General features: G+C 42.2%; 1 protein-coding gene and 1 long non-coding RNA gene across 38 annotated transcripts in view; one reads left to right on the top strand and one right to left on the bottom strand.

Annotated features, from left to right (window-relative positions):
• Window positions 1-9,307: 9,307 nt before the first annotated feature.
• On the bottom strand, window positions 9,308-13,835 carry LOC121071868. The gene is made up of 3 exons (XR_005820833.1): window positions 13,055-13,835; window positions 11,671-11,865; window positions 9,308-9,882 (listed from the first exon to the last, which is right to left on the bottom strand). It is a non-coding gene; the product is annotated as an uncharacterized LOC121071868 (long non-coding RNA).
• GTDC1 (glycosyltransferase like domain containing 1) overlaps window positions 13,057-14,910 on the top strand; it is a 183,149-nt gene continuing 181,295 nt past the window's right edge. For 4 of the 37 annotated variants that reach the window (XM_040560651.1, XM_040560649.1, XM_040560644.1 and 1 more), the window contains exon 1: window positions 13,077-13,350. The gene's annotated coding sequence lies outside the window, so the exon portion shown is untranslated. Of the gene's footprint in view, window positions 13,351-13,829; window positions 13,944-14,771; window positions 14,885-14,910 lie in introns of those variants that run through there. The other 33 variants (XM_040560675.1, XM_040560673.1, XM_040560674.1 and 30 more) reach the window with 23 other exon arrangements.

The raw sequence follows: 14,910 nt of genomic DNA, 5'->3' as shown, positions 1-14,910 counted from the left end.
TTAATTGACTGCAATTTTATTTGCTGCACCTTTTTTCATCTTATCTTAATTGATTGTGCTGTGACAGCTCCTTTTTAAATCCCGGGCAGAAAAGACAAAGTGTTTTCATACATTTCAAGGCCATTACGCCTCTCTAGCCCATCATACTGCGTGAGGCACATCACAGACATTCACACAGTCTACCTCAATTTTGAGTTATTGAGTCTGCAGCTCAGCAACTCGTGGCTGAGCTAGAACATATCTTCTAGGAAGTCTTCCAATTTCAAAGGCTTCGAGTGACAAAAATTATCCCACATTCCATGTGTAGTATCCAAATGCTAAATTGTTCCAACAGTTAAATTATGTGCAATGTTAAAAATTTACACCTCGCTTCTGATATAACTTTTCCACCTTCAGTTTGTAGACAGACGGCCATATTATGCCTGCATCTATCTTGTGATTAACAGGACTTTGAGGATTGGGCATCTTATCTGATTTATTTAACGGGCTCAAACGTAGGCTGAAATAAGTGGCATATAACTGCAGATGGATTTTTCAGATGATTTGAATGGATACCGGACAGATATGAAGGCAGTTAGAGAGTATATAGCTGGGGGTTACTTGCTGTAGGTATGGAGGAAGGACTAGATGTCCAAGGGGGAATCTGCGTAGGAAATCTCCCGTACCAACACAGCTGTTTAAATGCTAGTCAGTCCAGAGCGTGATTAAATTATGAATTCTGATTCATTTCTCTTCATCCTCTTCTTGAGGACTTGTTGGAATTTGCTCCCAGGTACCCATTCACCAGATGGGTGAGGTGAATGCATTAGGTGTTTCTTGTAAACACAGAGGGAAGAGCGGGGTACCAAAACTAGGGGCTGTGATGTTAGAGGCAGTGAGGGAATTTACCAATCACCTCATGAAAAGTTTATGGTTGTTTTTTTTTTTTCTTTTTTTTTTTCTCTTTTCTCAGTAGCTTGGCAACATGTAATTCTCTAGTCTCCCAATCCGTGTCATGTAAATTATTTTAGGATTCAAGCAGCTAGCAGACTGTAAACAGGAGAGAGTAGTCATCCCCAGCTCCCCAGCAATGCCATTTTGGAGAGAGGTTCATGTGAGACTCTGCACTGTTTATATTGGGGTAGCAGCAGGGAGGAACATGGGAAAGGCAGACTTGAGTGGCACTTTGAAAAAAATTGGAAACATTTCTCAACACTGCGCCCTGCCATGTAATAGTGCACGAGTGGCGCTCGGTGTTGTCTCACAGAGGCCCTTCAGTAGGATGAACCGGAGCATCACGGTCTAGTTGGTGGGAGACAGTCTGCTGCTCTCTGTTTGAGCTGGGTTCCCACTTCTCCATGGTGACCAAGAGAGCTATATCTGATCTGCTATTTTGGCACGGGCCTCCATCATTTTTCTGTCTTCTCACTGCAAACTTCCTCATCGGGGTTTTCCAAGAAACCTCAATCACTCTACCTGACAGAGTTGGACTTCTTTCCAGCAAACGAACGCGAGGACCTGACACTGTCTTTGGGAAAATATGTTCTTCCATTCTGGAAGGTTTCCAAAGGGCAGGCTATCCCGGAAAAACACCTCAGGACAGATAGCCTAGCAGGAGCTGACACAAGGCTGTGCTTTAAATTTGCATATATTAACAGCAAGACAAAGCGTGCTGATGTGGTGGGTAAAGGTGCGGTGCCATTTCGTAACGCCGACCTTATAAATACATCCTGGCTCGTTTTGAAGTGGCCAGCTCCAAAACTGTGAGAGTGAATTGAAGCAATGTGACCATTAGCTAAGACAAACTGGTCTCAGAGGTGTTGTAACAACCCTCCAAGTCATACAGGATTGTTCCTGTTGCTGTGTTTTGTCTGGGCAGCCAAAACTTTTATAAACAGGAAATGGGAGACTTCAGATGATTGCTCTGCTTGAATACGGATCAGTGCAAGTATTTGAGATCCCTGCCATTCTTACAAACAAAACTCATTTATATGAATATTCAGAGGTGATTAAACTGCTGTAACCATCTAAGGAGATGTCCAGACTTACATATACATTAGTGGGTGGGTATTTAGGCTATAGGTCTTGCTTCAAGAGCTTCAGATATCAATACACTTTTTTGTCCTGAAGCTGCTAGCAGTCCCATGTTTTTTTTTTTTTTTCTCCCCTGAAACTCTTCTCCCATAAATACCAAATGAAACTATAGTTTGTGCAATAGTTCCAGAGATATCAGTTGACCCAGACTGTATTTGTTTGCCTGAGACATGTTTATAGCACTCTGGGGAAAACTGGAGTTTCAAAACCAGAACATCTATCCTCAGACAAATTTACTGAACCGTGGAGCCTTATTTCCTGAGTTCCAGGTATTTCTTTTGGACTAGACACAGTAACACTTGTACATCATTTTGAGTCACTACTTGTGCATATGTGCACATTACATCCATTTTCTCCTGCACTGACAGGACACTGCCAAACGTTTTAACTTAAATAGAGCTGTCTCTACAGCATCATTTTTCACACACATTTTAGCGCACTGAAAACTGAATTCCAATTTACAACCTTTTGGAATTTGTTTTTCACAGAGGTTTATGCCAAAAATGTTTTATTCATATAAAGCAAATGCCTGGCATTTGTTTCATTAAGATATTAAGCTTGCACTCTGGTTGGTCTTACCTATTCCCAAGCCAGGTTCTGCAGCAGGCACGGGGCTAAGTGACTCAGAAAAAGGCCTGTGACCTCATCTTTTGCAGCTATGACTAGGCAAGCCCACTGTTCAGAGCCCTGCTTCAGTGACAATTAAATAAACCAGAAAAGCACCCAACCCCACCCGTTGCAGCTGGAGCTTTGTCTGAATGTGATAAGAGATCATTAATTTTCAATTTGACCTCAGCCTATAATGTTCAAGTGGCCCCTTTGTTCTCATCGTGATGTTACAAGCAAGGTCTGAGTCAAGGGAACTGGAAAGGAAATATTAAAATAGTCCTGAAAACTCCTTAGTCTTGTGATCTCGCTCCTCCTAGCTTCGTAACTGCGCACACCTTATCCACTGGGCAATCGCGGCCCCGCAGCATGGATTTCCTCTTGGTTACTGCTGCTCTCTCAGGGCAAACAATACTGCCCAACAAAGGTGACCAGTTGTGCAATGGTAATAATGAATATTGAAATACTGCAGCAAAAACATGTTGTGAGCAAATGATAGGCCAAAGTTTATTTATATCAAATGTCTGTGAGTAACATTTGTAACCATTTACAAGCAGAATAAAAGCTGAAATTCACTGATTAAAGTATTCCCTATGAATAGCTCATACAGCTCTGAATTCAAAGACATATTTGAAGAAATTGTTATTACAATCCACTGCTAAAAGAGCTATTGTGAACCTATGGGCACATCAACAGCTGTCTATGGAAAATTATTATTATTAGAGAATAGAAAATGTCCTATTTTTAACAGATAATCCCAGAATCCGGGTTGAATTAGAATGAAGGAGAGCCCATCTTTCACATCCTTTTTCATTCAGGCATTTGGCAAGCTGAGACTCTACAGAATGTAATTTAGGATATTTAAATTGTTGTTTGTTCCTGGTGGCTTCTCGTTGTAACACCTCAGAGAATAAGGCAGAGGACCTGTGCTTGGGTTCTCTGCTGTGTATAAATACACAACGACCTGCCCCAGCCCTCACGTGTCTTAGGTTTCTCAGTTTGGGTTCACAGGTTTGGATGTAAGTGATGTTTTGGGGACGCAGGGTTTGTTTTAACTTTTTTTCCCTACTTTAAGCAAATCCAGTTTTCCATTGACTAACTCATGCTTTGTAGTGAAACAAAACACTTAAATCTCTCCTACTTATAGAATTAACAGGATTGGGTGACACCAGAATTGGGACCAGTGCTCATTAACGACTTCATTCTCTCTTATTCTCTATGGATTTTCTGGAGGAAGAAATCCTGTTATGGGATTGTCCCATCATGTATGAGGAAAAGGTCCATGTAATATCCTGACCGCGAATTCAAACCCCTTCACAATAGCCCCTTAGACCAGCTCTGAGGAGCTGAGTGCTTCTACAGCAGGCAAAGGACACCCTGTGCTCTGACGGAAACTCGCTGCCGTCCGACCCCCCTCCTCAGCCTGCCTGAAGGAAATCAGGAAAGAGGGTGGACAGAAAAAAATATTTCACCTCTGACTGCCGATGCCCTGCCCTTTGTGGGGCAGAACAAGCCCCTGTTTGTTCTGGCTCCGTTCCTCAGTGCACCTTCAGAAGGTGCAAGGGCTTCTGAAACATCTTTCTGCTCAGCAGAAAAGAAAGGGAGGCTGTAACGTGAGCACAAAGCAGGCTCCCCACGTGGAAAGTTAAACCTCCCAACTTCCTGATATGTAAATTCTTGTTTGCTCGCACTATTTGTGTAAAAGTAGGATCTCATCTCTAGAATGCGATATGGCACTTGCAGCGTTACTGCAACCTCACATTTCTTTGTGTGTTGGGGAGGTTTCAGAGACACAGTCAGACAAATCAGGAGAGGCCTTGGGCAATAAGGAAGGAAAAACCTTATGAAAAGCAGTGGCATAATGATGGATTGCCAAAAATATGTTAAAAAAAAAAAAAAAAAGATTTCTGTTAACTAGCAAATTATAGGACTTCATAATTTTCATCCCTAAACATGCAGACTCTAGGTTTTATACGCCAAATAACTCTGACCTTAAGAAATGTTGTCCCTACAGACCTGAACTATTTTATGTAAGCTTAAGGGTTTTGGAAAGGTATAGCTAAGCTAGTTAATAATGTATTCGGCCACTTCGTATCAGAGTCAAGCACAGACCAATGAAAAAAAATTGCTTCTTTTTGATACTGCCTATCAGACTTGGATATGTGGCCTTTCTGGAAAAGAAAAAAAAATAAAAAAGTGAATGTAGGTTCAACTAAGTTTCAGCTTCCTGATGATATATGTTGAGATAATCAGGGAAAACAAGCAATATTATCTAAGTTCCACCACTTTACGTGACCTGCGTGAACAGCTCAAGCAAGCCAGGGAGAAACTGAGACTGATAAAGCTTTATAAATACCCAGGCAGAAGAAAAAAAGTACAAAGACAAACCAAGATCTTGAGCAAATTTTCTGCTGGTCAGTGGACAATGCTGAAACTTGAACCCAGCATTGATTTAAAGTAGTTTTTGCACTTCACAGCTCTGGTATTAATCTGCAGCAAAGTGTCAGTGAGCTGGTCCCTCAATGTTTCAGTGATTATCACTAAGCTGGTAGCTGTAACTGCAAATATTGGGAAGATTTCTTCCAGATCTACACTTTATATTGCAGCTGTTTTGAATATTTTTGATTACTTTGTTTTCTTATCCAATTTTTAGTGGCATGAATGACACATTAATTAACCAAACTCCGAATTGGTTAATCCAACAACTGGAAGGCTTATATTTATCATTGTTCAGTAATACTACCCAAATGTCAGTTCTTAGTTTGAAAAATTCCTCTGAACTAGTAAACCAGAGAATAATAAAGATACTATAGTTTTCTTTTACTAAAATAAACAGAATATTTTCTTAGTTAATTGTTTACATCTTACTGCTGTCATTTCTTTCCTTTCATCCTTATTTTTCTTGTTTTTCTTTATTCACATTTCATCTCTTGAACTCCTTATCTCTCTAATCCCTTATCCTTTATGTTCTTGTTTTATCTCTCATTCCACCATTTTATCCCGTGTTTCCTAAGCCTATCTCCCTTCCCATGCTAGGCTCCCCAGGCTTTAAATGCCCTCTGAACCCTTTTCCCTTTCCTCCAGTCTGTACCTTTCTCTTCTCTTTCATTTTCCTTACAGCAATCTCCGCAGAACAATGCTAGAAGTAGAGCTGGCAAGCTGACAAAACAGAACAGTTGGAAAGAAAAGTTTACTCAAAGACAGGCGTATTTCTTATAAAAAAAATAAAATTAAATATATATACATATATATGGGAAGGTGTTGCCAAATCATCTGCTTTTTCAGATGTGAAACTTTTAGCAATACTCTCTCTGCAGCGCTGATGTGAGGGAAGGAGCAGGAAACACTATCAGGTTGCCAGATGACTTGAGCACAGTTAGGTGGGATTCCTACGTGCACGTGACAGCAGTAATTCAGGATATTATTTCTTATGTAAAAATAGCTATGCAAAATTAACACAAAGGGTTTGGTATAAAAAGATAAAAGCCAGGAAGCTCAGAGGCTGTGCAGCTCTTTTTATCTCGTTTCATTTTGGTTAGGGGATTGCAGGGAAATGGCAAAAGAGATAGAGAGAGTATTTACATGAAGGCATCTGGGCCAAGGTGTAGTCACGAGAAATGGTTTTTGTATTGCTGCTTGTCAAATGGCCGATCTGGGTAGGAGGAGGACCTGAATGTAAAGGAGATACGCTTTTGGACACTTGCACAGAGACACGAAGCTTGAAAGGTAAACCTGGAGCAAGTAGGGCAGTGGCAGTCACATACAATGAGCAAGTTGTATGAGGGATGGTGGGTGAAAGAAAAGAAGAGAATTCAAGAGGAAATTCAGCTGTGATTGCACAGGAGTACGTTTGTTACTGTGGGGTAGGGTAAGCCATTCTAGGCTTTGCAACACATAGTCTGAGCTTTTCAGAAGTGGAAGGAAGCGTTCCTTCCCCATTAAACCAACTGAAGCTGGGGTGGCTTCAGCTGGCAAATATCTATTAGATTGCATTGATCTGTTCTGGATTTGAATTTCAGTCCTGGAAATAAAACAGTGATGTGGAGAGAGCTGTAGATGGGATTAATATTCCCATCCGCACCAGCCGAACTGATGACCCTGAGCCTTGACTTGCATTCCTAATAGGATAGACCTTCTTTTGTAGGAATTCTTTAACACCTGTAGGTTATGCGTTCAATTAGCATCTATATCCTGAACTGAGCCGAGCTGCACAAGCTTTGAAAAAAGTAACAACCAAATGGCTAATTAGGTCAAATTTGGGGCGTATCAAACTTGACAGTGTCTGGCTTACATCAGTATGGATTTACATAATGGAACTTAACAGAGCTGAAGAGTCTGTTGTGTCAACCCTGATGACTGTAAGGAAGGCTTTTTTCGTAATTTTTTTAAAACATAAAATATTCACTCGGAAGAATATCCTCCCAATAAATTTTTCATCTGTCCTGTGCTCTGCCTATCACTGCTCATTACCTGGGCTACCACCACAGTAGTATTTCAATCAGTTATCTTATTTTTCAGAACGCAGTAATCAACGTCAGCAACCAATTGTTTAACAAATTTCCTCTTTAAAACCAAAGCTATTTTTCAGCTCCATCAAAGCTGTTTTTTAACTGCAAAAGCCTGGGAGGGAAGTCAAAAACCATAAGGACTCAAGGTAAATTACCCTGGCAGTCTTTTACAGAGATATCACCTATGATCAGCAAGCAATAAAACAACACAAAACAAAACAAAATCTTAAGTTAATAAAGTTTTATATTCTTACTGTGGCTTCCTCTGTCTTCTAGCAGCCCATCCTGTACATCAAAGGTCACAAAGAACACAATGAGTCACTATCAAAACCAAAAGAATGCTTCGTGAACAATTACTATACATAAATTGCACCCTGGTATTTCATTTCTGTGCCAACTCACAGTAATACAGCCCATTTCCTCTTCACTTTTTTTTTCCTGCAGCTTTTGTCCATACTAGCAAACAGCTTTGTTACTCTGCTTGCAGAGCTTGATTTTTTTTTATTTTTAATTTTTTTTTTTGTGTGTGTGTGTACTTATACCTTTGCCTTTTCGAGTACTGGGCAGCCGTGGCATGAAGCCTTTTGCTGCAGCTCTTGAGGCTACATTTCTTTGGTTTCAGTTGTACAGAGTCCACAACAACGCTGTAACGTTGCCAGGCTTCGTAGCCAAAAACATCATTAGGAATACTGAAAGAGTCCCCTCTGAAACCCCGAATCAAAGTGCCCCCCAGAGAGAAATCAACCGTACATTAGCTCATGCCTAGCAGACCAACTCAGCACCATGCAGCTGTGAAACCTGTGCAGATCCCTCAATACGGGCTATTGCTGGGAGGACTGTCCTCAGGATCCATTAACCCAGTTCAAAGGCAAGCACAGCACCTTGCAGTCTTTTAACACCGCACATGTGGGACAAAATAGGCCTTCTGTGCGGAGTCAGAAATATCTTAGCAATCATCAGCCTTGGCATTTCATTTCATACTGCAGTGCCCAGTTTTCCTACTTCTGACAATACCATGTGTCAATGACTTTTGCTGCAATTGCCTGAACGACAGAGGTGTTCATTCACTTATAGTTTAGTATCTGAGAAATAAAAAAATCTGTAAAACTTTTGCTGAATAAATATTGAAAAGTCAAATACAGTAGAATTGTTTTTCATAAGGCATGATTTGTGTATCTGTGTGTTTGCAATTAAGTAATGAATGAATGACTAGATTTATATTGTCACTGTGTGATTACCTACGCATTTGGATTCTGCATGCTGGTCAGTTTTTAAGCAGTCTTCTGATTAACATTTATTGTCTTTAACAAGCAATATTATGGACTAGAAAGTTGTGATGACAAGTAGCAACAACTGGCATTCTCTCAACAATTCCACAATAAGAAAAGAGGGAAGTAAGATAATATCAGCCAGCTTCCTTCTGAAGAGGTTTGGTTAAATCAGAATTTTTCATTTAAAAAAATTACAAAGCAAAAATACATCAGGCTACTATTCTACCTAGCATGGGAGGAAGATAGCAGATATTTTTAATGTTCTGAAAATAATCACATCCTATTGCACCCAGCTCTAGTGAAAGGTATGTTGAAGTGAAACAGTGTGGGTTTTTTTTGCCTCTTACATTGTGAGAATCATCTGAACACCTTTTGCTTCGATTTATGACAACAGAAAGAATCAAATGTGGTTTTGGTATGTACGCTGCTAGCTCATCTGCTTATACACTGAAATACGAGACTTGCAGTCAGGCTTCAATTTTTCTGCTGCTAACATTCAGATCAACTACTGACACAAAGGGGACTACAAGAAAGGAAATTAACTGTTCTTAAATACACTTCACAAGTTTGGAGCCAATTTTGATTGCTTCGTCCATTATTGACTATGTGTAAACTTGCATGCATTTACCCATGCGCCTCCCAGTTTTCAATCTGAAAAAAAGGAGGTGGTAGCACTTACATATCTTTGGGGATTAAGATCTAATCCTGGAAGGGCTCCAGGCTGGCAGCATCTTATAGTCATAAAAAGCACTGCTAAAGCAATTGTGAATAGGCATAAGTACCAACAGGTCCTTACAAGATTGGGATATATTTTTAAAATGCTATTCTGGGTGAATATTACCATGTAAACCTTATAAATTATTAATTGATAATAAAAATGGAATATATTTGGCATCCATGAGTGAAAGTTTCTATAGGAGGCTAATTCACAAATCTTTTTGGAGCCAAATTTCAGAAAGCATTTGTAGTTCTGTACATTCGTGGTTGATTAATTTTGCAAACTTGCATATACACATTTAATCTCCATTTTGCATATGCTTATACCTATCGGCAAATTACAAACTGCATGTGTGCTGTAGCATTTGCATACAGCCAAAGAGAAGACTCACTTCTGCATAGGGACTTTTACAAATATGACCTCTTTTAAGTTATACAAGTATAACATAAAAAACTCTCTGTCACTTAGAATGTAGAGCAAAACTGGTGATGAAAGTGCTTGCTTGTGATTGAGAAAACAATACATTCTTCAGTCCTCCCATGCAAAGAAAATCTCTGCTTTTCTCGATTTTCTCCTTCTCTCACACTAACTCAATGTGGGTGGGAAGCAGTAGAAACAGAAAGGGTCATGTTTGCTCCTCAAAATTTGAAGACGGTGTTTTTTCCTTTGCCACAGATGCTCCATGCTCATCAGTTGCTGTGTACTCCTGAGAAAGAAAAGAGAGAGAGAAATTGCCAATAACATTGGTAACCTTAAGTGTAGGCATGCATAAAAATTTGCTGAAAATTGGGTTGTGGTACATGTTCTTATTTTAGATTTGCCCTTGTTAACGTCTTTTTAATAAACAGGTGCATACACTTCCCCAAGCTGTCACTGTTGTTTACCCAGTCTGTACACTTTATAAATCTACTAATGGAATAGACCCAGTCATCCTAAGGATCTGTTTTAATAAGCTAGAGTCTCAAAGTTTTCAAGAAAATACTTTCTGGTAATATAGCTCTGCTGGCAGAGTGGATACAAGCTTTGCAAGGTTTGCTTTTAAAGATAAGAAGCATGTGACACAATTTCGTTTGTTAGTTCAGCACAATGTAATATACAGAGCTTCATACACACTTGACATTCAGATTAGCAACAAAGTGGGATGGATACGGGGAAAATGAAATTAAAAGGTGTAAGAAAGGTGGAAAAGACTTTTCTAGTGGAGTCTGAAATCGAAGGCATACTCCCTCCTGAGCGCCCTAAGCACTGTGGTGTAGATTGAGGCTTATTTTCGCTAGCTCAGCTTCAGTCTGTGTGAAAGTTTCCCTCTTTTGTCCACCTCTTGACCCAGGCAGAACGACCAGTCACTAGACAGGGAGACACTATTTTGATTCCTATCGAGTGGAGAATGATTTTCAACTGAAATCTCCCACTTCTTTGCAAAGTGCTTTACCCATTAGGCAATGCTGCACAACGTAGCTCACTCAGAGAAGCAACAGCTATAAAAAGCTGTCCTCAGAAAAGGCTTTTACATGGTGAAACTGGAAGGGATGAAGGAGCCTTCCCACAGCCTTGACTCAGTCGCTGTCCATATTATAGTCTTTCATGCGCTGTCACAGGTCACATAAAAAGTCACCCAGTTGTCTGCCATTGCCACGCCCTCACAACTGCTTGGGTGAACAGAGTTATGTTGATGCAAAGATTGAATTGATATAATTTGAGGTCAGTATTTCACATCTGCAAAGAGGAGAGGCATTCCCTACAGGGTCTTACTACCTAGCTTTCATTCTGGATCCCACTAAGTGGACCAAACGTTTTCAGCTGCAGTGCATGTCGTAACTTTTAGCAGTACAAAGCTCATTCACTGGGTTTATCCCACAGTTCTTTGAGAGCAGCAGCTGTAAAGAAACTAATAGTTACAGTCAATATATTAGAAAGATTAATACAATAGTAATTACCTTGCTATTGAAATAGGTAAATAAGTTAAAGGTATGTAATTAACTGTAGCTTCATCTCATGAGCTTTTAAATTGCATCACTGGAGATCAGTATTGTCCGATCGTAGACAGCAAACAGTAATTGCTGAAATTTCTTGTAAGTAATACCGTGGGAAGAGTTTCTCTATTTAATTCTTCACTGAAGGTGTCAGCTCGATAGCCCTGGAGAATGTAATCTATAATATTTATCTCCAGAGAAGTTGGGGGAATGGAAGTAGGAAAATAAACTTTCCCTGTCTCATCGAAGTTATCGCCGTTTCTCAGGGTTGGATGGGTAACTCCACGCTTCCATATTTCACCTTCCTAGACGCACCACCAGTAAAGCAGCCGTGGAGAAATTTCTGCAATGTAGAAAACTCTTCCACTACATATTTGACTGAGAACTCTCACACGTTAAAGAAATGCTACCTATGTTGCTACCATATGGTGAAAATGTCTATCCATCACCAACCTGGTCTGTACTCAAGTCTGTCATCTCCATGTGAGAAATTATACACATATATAATGCAGTATAAATACCTGAAGCTCTCCAGCGCTTAACAGCCTGTTTTAAAGCAACTGAACCTAGAGCTTCATATGGCTTCGCACGGTTATGAGTTGCACAGTGCTTCATTAGGTCAAAACTCCTCGAGTGGCCACGATGCTGGTCTGAGTGGTGGTGCTTCACACGGAACAGCGCTCACGGTGCAGGCTTCACTGTGAGCATTATTCTTGCTGGGAAAAAGGAAAAAAAAAAAAAAAAGAAAACCCTTTACAGCAGCAAGACTGGGTGTAGGACAGATAGAGTGATTTGCGCTGAAAAAAGTTACCGAGGGGCTCATTAGAGGCAAAGTTATTAGGCCAAGCAAACAGTTAATCCCTGTCACACAGAGGTAACGGAGTTGCCAGCCTTGAACTCTAAATTAAAGGCACTCTCTGAGCGCAAGAGAAGTGACTCTTTTTTGCAGCTTCCTCAGTACCATCCGTCTACCATAATGCTGTGGTCTTTTTCTTTCTTTAAATTCTGGGCTCCAACTAATTACTGGCAGGAAGTGCCTATTTTTATGCCATTAGTATGCAAATGAGTGAGAAGTAGAAAAATATTCTAAAGGAACTGTTACAATATCTGTCCACAGATTACTCGCCAATTAGAACATGGGATTAGGGCCGCGGGACCCCGAAAGAGTATGGCCAAAGTCTTTCTGCTTGGGTGCCTAAAGTTTAATTTCAATGGGAACTGTATATACACGGTGCTTTTCCTAGAAAAAAAAAAAAAAAAAGAAAAAAAAAAATCAAGCCTAAATTGCCTGCTTACAAATTAGCACTTCTACACTTTAAAAATGAATGCCTCCACTTCCTCGCCTCAATTTTTCTATCCATAAATTGGGGATAAAACATCCTGTTTGTCTGTGTTCCAGCACATGCTGGGGACAAATCATTCAGCTGGACTGGAGTTCTCCTCATTTCTCACTCTGTGTGACAATAGCTGAAAGATGAAGCCTTTTATTTATAAAAATATTTATAATCTGGGTGAAAAATATTAAAAGCCTTTCAGATCTTACAATTTCTGCCTAGTTAAAAAAAAAAAAAAAAAAAAAGTATTTTGGCCTTTCCATAGCTTGATAGTATCAGAAATTTCAGAGGTGGATGAAGAGTGGAAAACTATTGAAAAGTAACTTTATTAGGCGTTTTGAACCTAGAAAATTGTGAAACAAAATGCTTCTTATTGCAAGGGTATTTCTCATGCAAATCAACCTTCTCATCACTCTTATAGTAACTGATTAGCACATGTAGGAAAAAATATAATCCCTCAAGCTGCTGTTCTTGACTTTTCTCACAGTTGTACTCTTTGGAAATTTTGCTTTATCAGTCTATTAGATGTTACTCATTTTGACTTCCTATTAAAAAGTTTGCGTCTACATACCAAAGATAACACCATGCTCAACTGACTCAGCGTGACAAACATTCCTTCTGCGAAAAGTTTTGCTTGAGAGGCTTGTTATTCATTTTGGCCAGAGAACAGGGTTTACAAAACAGGATGTAGCAGTAACACCTGCCCGCTATCCCACCGGAGTTACGACAGCTGAAAAGACTTGATCAATGATGGAAAACAACACACACCTTTTACTCATATATAACTGATAAGGTGCTTCATTTTCTGTTTGTTCCTTGTGCTTCTGTCACGAGAGCATCCTTGCAGTTTTCCCCTCTTTTTGAAAGGTCAGATGTGGTGCTTAGGGACGCGGTTTAGGGGGTGACACTGGTGGTATGGGGATGGTTGGATCAGATGATCTTGGAGGTCTTTTCCAACCTTAATGACTCCATGATTCTACCCCACTCAGCTACAATCCTTTGCTGTTTCCCCCACCCATCCCCGCATCCCACGCGGCCGAAGAGCCCTGCTGCTGGCTGTGTGACCACTAATTCCCTCATCTTCTCCCCGTGGCCCCCTACACCCTGCCTTCTGCCCCCAACTCCAGCAGCCCGTTTCGGGGCGCGGGCAGGACTGCGGCGGCACAAGCGCAGAGCCCCGAAGGCGGTTAGGATGAGGGAGAACGGGGCTGTTCCCTGAGCACCACGCCGGCTCAGTCCCAAACACCCCATGGAGCGGCTCCCCCTCAGCCGCCGAGGCTGCCCCGGGCGATGGCGGCGGCAGCCCCGAGCGGAGGAAGGAGGGGGCCCGGCGGGCGGCAGGGGGAGGCCGGCTTTGCTGCGAGGGAGGGGCCGGCACGGCGGCGGGGCTGGCGGTCTCCAGGCGGCAGCGAGGAGGAGGAGGAGGAGAAGGAGGAGGAGGTGAGCTCCCTCGGGGTGGGGTAAGCAGCGGGGCCGCCCGAGCGAGGCGGGCGGGAGGGAAGGGGTCAGCGCGGCGGGGCGGGCGCTCGGCCCAGCGCCTGCGGCCGGGGGAAAGAGGGCCGGCAGGGGCCGCGGGAGGAGCGGGGGGCCCGGCCCCGGAGCTGGCTCCGCGGGGGGAAGGAGGGAGGGAGGGAGGGTGGAAGAAGGGAAGGAGGGAGGAGAGGCGGCCGGGCCGCCTGACATGGCTGCGCGGCCGCGCAGGTGGCGCTGCCGGGGGCCCCTAAGATGGCTCCGTAGAGGGGCAACGGGAGCGGCCCGGCCGGGCAGGAGGGGCTGTGTGTGTCTCTGTCTGTGTGTCTGTCTGTTTATGGGGGTGCCGTGGGGTGCCGCCTCGCCGGCGGCCCTAACATGGCCGCCTGCAGCTGCCTGCCCGGGCCGGGGCTGTGAGGGAGCCGCGGGGCGCCCGGCGTGGGCCCGGCCCTCAGGGCTGCGGGGTCCCGGCGCTGTGCGAGCCCCTGCCCCGATTCAGGGAGCGTTTCTGGGGGTGTTGTGCCCTGATACACACGTTTTTTTTTTCTTTAAAAAATACGGTGCAAAGAAGAGACTGTCTCGTTTTTGTAAGCCTGCGTGGAGCGAGCTGCGAAGCTTGAACCCAGTTTCAATCCCGGTGTCACTATAACGCCATTAAAACATTAATATGTAAAACTAGTTACAGAGCAAAAACCATCAGGAGTGATCTACTCACTTTATGGTGACCTAGTGTCACGCTTTACAGAACAAGCCAAAAAAAAAATAGACCTCAGTTGTGAAAAATGTGTAGATTTTAGGATTTTTTTTTTTCCTTTTAGTTTTAAAAATGTCACGTGACAGAACACCTCATAGTAGAGGAGCTGCTTAAATGCACTTTGCGAACGAATCCCAACTTCGGGAAAGTGTGTCTTAGACGAATGAGACTTGGCAGGTCTGCACAAATCTTTTAACACATGA

The sequence above is a fragment of the Cygnus olor genome, chromosome 6, assembly GCF_009769625.2.
Source record: "Cygnus olor isolate bCygOlo1 chromosome 6, bCygOlo1.pri.v2, whole genome shotgun sequence".
Classification (NCBI taxonomy): Eukaryota; Metazoa; Chordata; class Aves; order Anseriformes; family Anatidae; genus Cygnus; species Cygnus olor.
Note: the sequence above shows the minus strand (reverse complement) of the source record. Positions and strands in the feature narration are given on the sequence as shown.